We start from the raw sequence: 10990 nt of genomic DNA, 5'->3' as shown, positions 1-10990 counted from the left end.
GTCGTTTATTATTTTATTTTGAGTCAGCCATCATGGTCAGTACAATTGTTGAGTCCGGTCCTACAGTTCAAGGTTAATGCCTAGTCCAGGCAAGTTATCTTTTGCTTTTCTTTTAGAGTTGTGAATCCTGAACATGTTCAGGATAGGTTGTGAGATGTAGTATTTTTTTTTCTTTAAATAAAATTTCAGTTCCAATAGTTCACTTGTGTCTATTTCTTAAGTGTGCTTCTGATCTTAAAATAAGACTCCCTCCTCAAATGAGGACAAAATTGACGAAACTCCACTTGAGTCACAACGATTACTTGAACAAGAGGAGGAGCGCCAATCTCAGCCTTTCAAAGATGAAATTAAAGTGGTAAACACTGGCACTGAAACCTTGATCCAGTAAATGCCGATTGAAAATACATTACCCTCTGAAGAGTGTGAAGAATTGGTAAACCCATTTTGAGGATAAAAAGATGGTCCAGTAAGCGTTACCTTTAATGCCAAGAGAAAGACCCAGATAGAAGGTTCAAGAAAGAATAAAGTGAGAAAATATATGCTATACAAGGGGCATAGAGTGGAAACAACTTTCATATTTCCAATCAATGACCTTGGTTCTCAAATTTATAACATAAAGCCAACAAATTCAAGATAAGAAGTTCAAGAGCAAGCATTGAAAAGTGATCATCAGATATCAAGAGTTACAAATCCATAGATGGAGGATGTCAAAGAACAAGTTTCGCTTTATGAAAGTCGAAAGTACGCATTGGAATCTTGGAAGAAGAAGATATATTATCTCTTACCTGGAAATGCCGTCAAACTCCATGAAAAAAAAAAAGAAAAATAAATAAATAATCAGTACCAGAGAGACTCTAGTAACCTAGATCGATTCTCATTCTGAACATCGGAAGGCCTCCTTTGGCCGAATAAATCCCAAAATCAGAACCCAACGTCAAAAGAATACCGGTTTGCAAACCCTCCGAGCCTGAATCAAATTTTCTTGAAAACCCATCAAACTCGGGGCATTCGCCCCGAACTACGCGAGACCTGATCCCTACACTGGGGTACGCAGGCAGCTCGGTTAAACTGAGTTCGGTCAATTCAAAAAAGAAAAGCAATTCAATCAATCCAAAAAAAAAAGAAATTCAATCCTTTCAGAAAAAAAAGGGGACAAGTTCCTAAAGAAGAGAAGTCAATTATTCCAGAAAGAAGAAAAAAAAGAAAAATCAATAAACTTTCGAACAATTTATCTTCAAACTAGGGGCATTCGCCCTGAACTATACACGACCTGATTCCTACCTTGGGATATGTAGGCAACCTATTCACAGGTTCGGTCGAAATCTTTGTTGAACCTTAAGCCATTCTTTGAAAAGCCCTATCCTACCTATAAAGTCCTTCCGGTGTTCAGAACTAATGATCTAGGTCCCGAAACAAAAAAAAATGATGATGAATAAAAAAAAATGGAGTTTGAAGATCTGCTAGACTGAAAACCTGAAAGGGCGGTTTAGGCAAAATTTAAGATCATTCCCCTGTTAAGTTGAAAACCCGAAAGGGCGGCTTAGGCAAAAGCTAAGGGGATAGCCTGCTGAATCGAAAACCTAGAAAGACGGTTCAGGCAAAAGTTAAGGCTACCACGGTCCGCCAAGTTAAAAACCCTGAAGAGGTGACTTGGTCACGGTAAGAGAATCATTATAAGAAGGCTACAGCCAGTATCAAGACTGAAGATCAACTGAAGTTCAAGCAAATTTATAAGAAGGTTACAGCCGGTATCAGGACTGAAGATCAATTGAAGTTCAAACAAATTCAAGCGACATCCTCAAAACTGGGGGCATTGGAGCTAAGCAATCCTAGGAGTTGTAATTAAATCATTGAGGCATTACTGTTTTAAGGAAAAAGTCCAGTGTTTACCAATTGAAAAAAATATTCCTTGAAAGGATAGACTTACCAAATAAAATGTTAACTAAGTCAGAAGCATTACTGTGTCTGTCAGTGTAGTTAATCAATCGTTGTTATTCTATGTTCACTCCTTTAGAGCTCCTCAATCCTTTGAGTAGTGCCTTTTATCTAAGTTTTCTATTTAAAAAGAGTCAATCGTCATCCATATGTCCAAATGATGCAACTGTCTCGGTGAAGGAGGCCCGGCCTCGTCAGCTCCCTGCGATTGTACCTGAAAAAGTTCGAGAATCTAGTCAAACAGCTATATTTCAAAGATGATCAACCCAGAAGAATTCAGAAGTAGAAACATCAGAAAGCCCAGCTTCCGTAAAAAGATCATACCCCAGGAAGGCATCTTAAGCTTGGAAGAGCCTCAGATGCAATGATGGTCGAGCCAATTTCTCAGAAAGATGAACCGTTAAAATTCAGAATTTCCTTCCAGTTAGTTAAATACTTTCCTGGTCAAGAAATGTTTATCTAAACACCTATCAAGAGGCAAGTCCCACTTTTCCATGATTATATCCAAGAGAGCCGTTGTTCTAGATTACCAATTTCAAGTGTCTTGTTCAAGGTTTCAGTCATCCAAATCCCCAAAGACAAGACCAACAGTCTCATTGAGAAAAATCTTGTTGAAGTTTCATAAAAGTGTTCCTAATCCATTCTTGTTACTAATGGTTCTTCGTTCATAAGGTTGGTCGTCTCATCATTCGTCAAAGTCTTGGTTTCCAATATCTTTACTGGGCACGATCTATAATGTCCCCGATTTCATTAAGTTCAAATCCAAAATTCATCAAATCCAATTCTACGTCAAATTCAAATTCATGAAAACCTCTAAATTCCTTGAGCCCGTTTGTGAACGGTGTCTCATTCTCTGAGTCCATTTGTGAATGGTCTCATCTTCTCCTTGAGCCCGTTTGTGAACGGTGCCTCATTTTCTGAGTCCATTTGTGAATGGTCTCGTGTCCTCTTTGAGCCCGTTTGTGAAGGGTGCCTCATTTCTCGAGTCCATTTGTGAATGGTCTCATCTTCTTCTTGAGCCCGTTTGCGGACGGTACCTCATTTTCCAAAAATAAAAAATTTATCAAATCCAAACCCTTAATTAAAAAAAAAAAAATCCAATCCTACGTCAAATTCAAGTTCATAAAAAATATCTAAATTCTTCGAGCCCGTTTGTGAACGGGGCCTCATTTCTCGAGTCCATTTGTGAATGGTCTCGTCTTCTCCTTGAACCCGTTTGTGAACGGTGTCTCATTCTCTGAGTCCATTTGTGAATGGTCTCATCTTCTCCTTGAGCCCGTTTGTGAACGGTGCCTCATTTTCTGAGTCCATTTGTGAATGGTCTCGTGTCCTCTTTGAGCCCGTTTGTGAACGGTGCCTCATTTCTCGAGTCCATTTGTGAATGGTCTTGTCTTCTCCTTGAGCCCGTTTGTGAACGGTGCCTCATTTCTCGAATCCATTTGTGAATGGTCTCGTCTTCTCCTTGAGCCCGTTTGTGAACGGTGCCTCTTTTCTTCGAGTCCATACAACTATGGTCTCTTATCCTCTTTGAACATCATACATCTATGATGTCTCATTTCCTTGGAATCCGTACAAATACGGTATTTCATTCTCTTCGAGTCCATACAACTATGGTCTCTTATACTCTCTGAACATCATACAACTATGATGTCTCATTCCCTTGGAATCCGTACAAATACGGTATTTCATTCTCTTCGAGTCCATACAACTATGGTCTCTTATCCCCTTTTGAACATCATACAACTATGATGTCCCATTCCCTTGGAATCCGTACAAATACGGTATTTCATTCTCTCCGAGTTCATACAACTATGGTCTCTTATCCCCTTTGAACATCATACAACTATGATGTCTCATTTCCTTGGAATCCGTACAAATATGGTATTTCATTCTCTTCGAGTCCATACAACTATGGTCTCTTATCCCCTTTGAACATCATACAACTATGATGTTTCATTTCCCAAAAATAAAATTAAAAAAAATAAATTAAAAAAAAAATTCATCAAATCCAATCCCCGATTCAAAAAAAATAATAATAAATCCAATCCTATGAAAAATCTCTAAATTCTTCGAGCCCGTTTGAGAACGGTGCCTCTTTTCTTCGAGACCATACAACTATGGTCTCTTATCCTCTTTGAACATCATACATCTATGATGTCTCATTTCCTTGGAATCCTTACAAATATGGTATTTCATTCTCTTCGAGTCCATACAACTATGGTCTCTTATACCCTTTGAACATCATACAACTATGATGTCTCATTTCCTTGGAATCCGTACAAATACGGTATTTCATTCTCTTCGAGTCCATACAACTATGGTCTCTTATCCCCTTTGAACATCATACAACTATGATGTCTCATTTCCTTGGAATCCGTACAAATACGGTATTTCATTCTCTTCAAGTCCATACAACTATGGTCTCTTATCCTCTTTGAACATCATACAACTATGATGTCTCATTTCCTTGGAATCCGTACAAATACGGTATTTCATTTTCTTCAAGTCCATACAACTATGATCTCTTATCCTCTTTGAACATCATACATCTATGATGTCTCATTTCCTTGGAATCCGTACAAATACGGTATTTCATTCTCTTCAAGTCCATACAACTATGGTCTCTTATCCCCTTTGAACATCATACAACTATGATGTCTCATTTCCTTGGAATCCGTACAAATACGGTATTTCATTCTCTTCGAGTCCATACAACTATAGTCTCTTATCCTCTTTGAACATCATACAACTATGATGTCTCATTTCCTTGGAATCCGTACAAATACGGTATTTCATTCTCTTCGAGTCCATACAACTATGGTCTCTTATCCCCTTTGAACATCATACAACTATGATGTCTCATTTCCTTGGAATCCTTACAAATATGGTATTTCATTCTCTTCGAGTCTATACAACTATGGTCTCTTATCCCCTTTGAACATCATACAACTATGATGTCTCATTTCCTTGGAATCCGTACAAATACGGTATTTCATTCTCTTCAAGTCCATACAACTATGGTCTCTTATCCTCTTTGAACATCATACAACTATGATGTCTCATTTCCTTGGAATCCGTACAAATACGGTATTTCATTTTCTTCAAGTCCATACAACTATGATCTCTTATCCCCTTTGAACATCATACAACTATGATGTCTCATTTCCTTGGAATCCGTACAAATACGCTATTTCATTCTCTTCGAGTCCATACAACTATGGTCTCTTATACCCTTTGAACATCATACAACTATGATGTCTCATTTCCTTCGAATCCGTATAAATACGGTATTTCATCTTGCCCAAGCCCATTCAAAAATGATGCTGTGTTTTCATTAAGAATCTTTCAAAAGTCATCCATTATTCTCTCTGAGACCATTTGAAAATGACGTCTCATTTCCTCTGAAGCTGTTCAAAAGCGATATTCCTTTCCCTCCGAAAATCCATTTGAAAATGGTATCCCATTTCTCTCGTTGCCAGCGGCACCGCAGCGGGTTTGTTTTATTGCATTCCAATTCTAGGATTTCATCTAAGGTCTTGCATTATATTAGGTTGCATTGTGTTTAGGGGGTTCTTTGTCGATTAAAGCTACGCAAAATGGTTCTGTCATTTTGACTTTGGTATTCGATGACTACGTCATCTCTACCAAAGAGGGGCATCTGTAGACACCCCATTTTGCTCTACCTTAATCGATAAAGAAATTAGGGTTTGTTTTCCGTCGGTTTTCCATTGTCTTTCTTTCCCGCATCCGTTTGTTACATTTCTAAATATTTTTGGTCGTTTCCGTCGTGTTTCGCATTTTCCCGCTAAATGTTGAGAAGGATTAGGAGAATTTGTACCCGTTTGGTGGGCCCGCATTGAACATTTGTTTAAAATCGAATCAACCGGGGGCCCACATTGTGGGGCCCGCGTTGTGGGGCCTCAGTGGGGCCTCAGTGGGGCCTCTTGTGAGGCCTCTTATGAAGAGCAATGATGGTAGCTCTCCACTAAGACAACATGATGGGCCCTCCACTAAGAGCAATAATGATGGACTCTCCACTAAGAAACATGATGGGCCCTCCACTAAGAGCAATAATGATGGACTCTCCACTAAGACAACATGATGGGCCCTCCACTAAGAGCAATAATGATGGACTCTCCACTAAGAAACATGATGGGCCCTCCACTAAGAGCAATAATGATGGACTCTCCACTAAGAAACATGATGGGCCCTCCACTAAGAACAATAATGATGGATTCTCCACTAAGAGGGACAACATGATGAGCTCTCCACCAACATATCTCTCTCTCTCTCTTTCTCTCCCTATATATATCTCCCTTCCCATCCATAAGAAGAGGAAAAAAAAAAGAAATTTATCTTCCATTATCTCTTTCTCTTCCATTATCTCTTCTAATCACTCCCTCCAATCCCTTTCCTCAATATATTCTTCCATCCCTCTCCCTAATATTCTTCTTCCATTATCTCTTCACTCCCTCAATCACTCCCTCTAAACACTCCAGAGAAAGCGAAAGACGGCGGAGCGGATCGGCGGCAGCAGGATTTTTTATATTTTTTTGGATTGGGCGGAGATCTTCACCACAGGTAGGTGCATTGTTCTCAAAATATTTCTGTATTTTTCCGAATTTTTCTGATTTTTTCCGCAAATTGTGTTTTAAAAATGGAAAACTCTTCAAAAAACATCTTTTGACGAAGAAAAATTAAATTATATACCAAACAGATTCTAAAATTAATGAAATTTCGTGGGAAAATAATATGTTACTGATTCATTTTACCATGAATTTATAAAGATTTTTGGAGTTTATTTGGTATATTATTTAATATTTTCTTTGAAACTTATCAGATTTTAGGAGAATTTTTACTAACATCAGATCATCATTAAAATTCATAAAATTTTTACAGTAGTCTTATCTTCCATATTACTTGTTACTGTAAAATTTTCGTGTTATTTGGATCTGTTTTAATATGGGATGTAGTGTTAATTTATAATCTGGTCTGGAAATTGTAAAATCCGAAATTGGTAGTAAATAATTTCTAAAATTCATGAAAATCTCACTGCATGCTATTTTGATTCATATAGTATTTCTGTAGAAATTTCATAGAATTTAGAGTTATATTTCTACTAGTTTATGTGTTAATTGTGCAATCTGGACATTTAATGGTTTAATCAAGATTAAATGTGAATTTAATGTAAAAATATGCAAAACTCATCCTGTAAGCTACATACATTTTCATCTTGCTGCTGTAGAAATTTCAAATCATTTCGAATTTATTTGCAACAATTTCACTTGTAAAACCGCTCATATGCTTAAAATTGATAAAATCCATGGAAAATTCGAAATTAATTGAAAATCATATAAAAATTCCTAAAGAACTTTAAAATTCTGTCACATGTTCACTCCTTAATCCATTGAAACAGAAATTTTAGGATCTTTAGATTTTCCTGGAAAAATGGCCCGTGCATCCATAATCGTATCCCAATTGCAACTTGATCTTTGACAATTTGAATATTTAAGTTATAGCATGTTGTTGGCTCCGAGGTTAGTGTCCACGGAAATCCTGAGATTCTGCCAGGCAATAAGATGCTATAACCTAAGTATTAAATTGCACAAGGAAAGAGCGCACGATTCCCTCCTTTGGATGCCATTCAAGGCCGAAATTGGTGAACCCTAGAACCATTGGTAATCCTTAAATGTCTAGAAACTGAAAATCTTCGAAATCTGAAACTCATTAACCTCGAGAACTTAAATCGATTTATCTTGTGTCTTTCGGAACCATTGGATTATGGTTTCCAATCTAAGAACCATTAGAGCCCAATTTAGGAACACTGGTGTCGTGCCGTGTCCTAGGTTTTAGGGAGTCCTAGAGTTAGGAGTCCAGCCTCATCACGGACGCTTGCTATGAATAGCAACCGTACCATAGGTCTAGTTACACTAGTCACCCAATCTTTCCTTAAGACAAGCCTAGTAAACTAGGATGTAGGCAAACCTGCATTAGTCTAAGGAACAACTTGCATTTAGATAAGAATCATACAGCATCTTAGATGAAATCCTAAGATAATAAAATCCTCAACTTGAATTAAAGAACTACTTTTAAAACTGTTGAAACAGTCAAATCCGTCTAAGTCGGTGTCCTAGTTGAGTTAGGCATAAGTAGCTTGGCTTAGGTGCACCGAACTACGTCGACTCTGATCCCAGTGAGGCTTGGGTACGTAGGCAGCTTGGATGTCTGACGGCATACCACCCGCGAGTCGGCACCACAACAAATTGTGGTGTTTTGTATATTAATTTTCTTGTAAATGCTTAATCAAATCACTTAGGACTTTCCATGAAATTAGAATTCTAGGAGAACTTTCACTTAGATTGAATCCAGACAAATTAATAAATCAAGATACACATCTAGGATTCACATTGAAATTAGATCGTAGGATGCATGTCACTTAGTTCGCACATTAACATAGAGTTGAATGAGCCATTTAAAAGAAATTCAAAAGAGTTAACTTTTGGAATCGAAGACCGATTATCGGACAGGAATGGTGCATGTGGTGGATAACTCCCCATACCTTCCATTCTCGTAACCAGGTAGCGAGTCTAGATTTCTGGTTAATTACGGGTCCTAGATCCCACATCTAGGTGGCGACTCTGTCAGTCTCTTTTGTGTGGAATTCGGATTGCCTCAGTGATCCTAAGTTCACATAAAAGATGAATTAAAATCAATAATAAAAGAGCACACGCCAATCGCGTGGGTACGAGAGACCAAGAGAAGGCGTGGCGGCTCGCGCCCCACCCCTCTCGCGGGATCATGTCCCACAAACGTATATCCTTATTATCATTGGAATTATTACTCAATTTGAAGATAAAAATCCTTAGAATTATCCCTATTCTGCTGGCTTCCGTCGGAAGTCCGAACAAAACTTTGAATTTCCGAATGGAAGCCAGTATACATAACCAAATTACTGGTTCCATTCGGAAGTCTGAAGGCTTGTTCGGACTTCCGACGGAAGGCAGTAGATTTGGTTCCCTAGTGGTTTCGAGGTATAAGATGCGGTTCCTTAGTGGTTCGGGGGTATAAAATGTGGTTCCCCTAGTGGTTCTGGGTTATAAAATGTGGTTCCCCTAGAGGTTCCGGGGTATAAGATGTGGTTCCCTAGTGGTTCCAGGGTATAACATGTGGTTCCCTATTGGTTCCGAGGTATAACATGTGGTTCCTTAGTGGTTCCGGGTATAAAATGTGGTTTCCTAGTGGTTCCGAGGTATAAAATGTGGTTCCCGAGTGGTTCCGGGGTAGAAAATGTGGTTCCCCAATGGTTCCGGGGTAGAAAATGTGGTTCCTAAGTTGTTCCGGGGTATAAAATGTGGTTCCCTAGTGGTTGTGGGGTATAAAATGTGGTTCCCTAGTGGTTCCGGCGTATAAAATGTGGTTCCCTAGTAGTTCCGGGGTATAAATGTGGTTCCCTAGTGGTTCCGCGGTATAAAATGTGGTTTCCTAGTGGTTCCGGAGTATAAAATGTGGTTTCCTAGTGGTTCCGGGGTTGAAAATGTGGTTCCCTGGTGGTTCTGAGGTATAAAATGTGGTTCCCTAGTGGTTCCGGGGTAGAAAATGTGGTTCCCTAGTGGTTCCGAACGTAAAAAATGTGGTTTTCTAGTGGTTCCGGGGTAGAAAATGTGGTTCCCTAGTGGGTCCGGGGTAGAAAATGTGGTTCCCTAGTGGTTCCATGGTAGAAAATGAGGCTCCCAGTGGTTCCGGGGTATAAAATGTGGTTCCCTGGTGGTTCTGGGGTATAAAATGTGGTTCCCCAGTGGTTCCAAGGTATAAAATGTGGTTCCCCAGTGGTTCCAAGGTATAAAATGTGGTTCCCTAGTGGTTCCAGGGTAGAAAATGTGGTTCCCTAATGGTTCCGGGGTAGAAAATGTGGTTCCCTAGTGGTTTGGGGGTATAAAATGTGATTCCCTAGTGATTCCGGGGTATAAAATGTGGTTCCTTAGTGGTTCCGAGGTATAAAATGTGGTTATCTAGTGGTTCAAGGGTAGAAAATGTGGTTCCCTAGTGGTTCCGGGGTAGAAAATGTGGTTCCCTAGTGATTCCGGGGTAGAAAATGTGGTTCTCTAGTGGTTCCGGGGTAGAAAATGTGGTTAGACTGAATGGATCCCATAGGATGATCTTAACCATTATGATGATATGAACCATTAGGATTATAGAAGGTTAGAATGAATGGATCCCATAAAAACAGCCTTAACAAATCAGAGGGTTATGATCATCCCGTAGAGAAGATTTTGTGGCACTACATGAAAGGGCCCAGCAAGTAAATGGGTTAGATCACTCAAATAAGCAGGCCCCACTATATTTTTTTCCCTCAGATCCTCCACCGTCTGTCTAACTATAATATGGGATTTGGTAGGGACTTTCGCATGAACTGACTCATACAATTGAAGAAGCTATTCTCAAAAAGCATCATCGCCATTGCTAGGTCATCATCATTTCGAATGTCGTACAACAAGATTTGATATGGATTCTTGGAACCACTATTTAACCTCCTCGGAACCACTAAATTGTGGTTCCGAGGCCTACGTAATGGTTCCAATAGGTTTAAAACACCAATGATACATCCATGATGACTTTTAAAACCACTAAAATACTATTATAATGTACCAAACACAAGTTGGACTCTTGGAACCACAATTTAGAGTGTTGGAACCACTATGTAACCTCTCGGAACCACTAAATTGTGGTTCCGAGGCCTACGTAATGATTCCAATATGTTCCAAACACCAATGATACAGTTATTATCCCTTTGAAGATCAATAAAGTAGTATTACAATGTACCAACCACTTGGGAACCATAATTTATAGTCTTGAAACCACTATTTAACCACTAAATAGTGGTTCCGATGCCAACTTAATGGTTCCAATAGGTTTAAACACCAATGATAAAGCCATGATGACTTTTAAAACCACTAAAATACTATTATAATTTACCAAACACAAGTTGGACTCTTGGAACCACAATTTAGAGTGTTGGAACCACTATGTAACCTCTCGGAACCACAAAATTGTGGTT

The sequence above is a fragment of the Tasmannia lanceolata genome, unplaced genomic scaffold (assembly GCF_043159265.1).
Source record: "Tasmannia lanceolata isolate RefF3 unplaced genomic scaffold, GAP_Taslan_0.1 ptg000036l, whole genome shotgun sequence".
Classification (NCBI taxonomy): domain Eukaryota; kingdom Viridiplantae; phylum Streptophyta; class Magnoliopsida; order Canellales; family Winteraceae; genus Tasmannia; species Tasmannia lanceolata.
Note: the sequence above shows the minus strand (reverse complement) of the source record.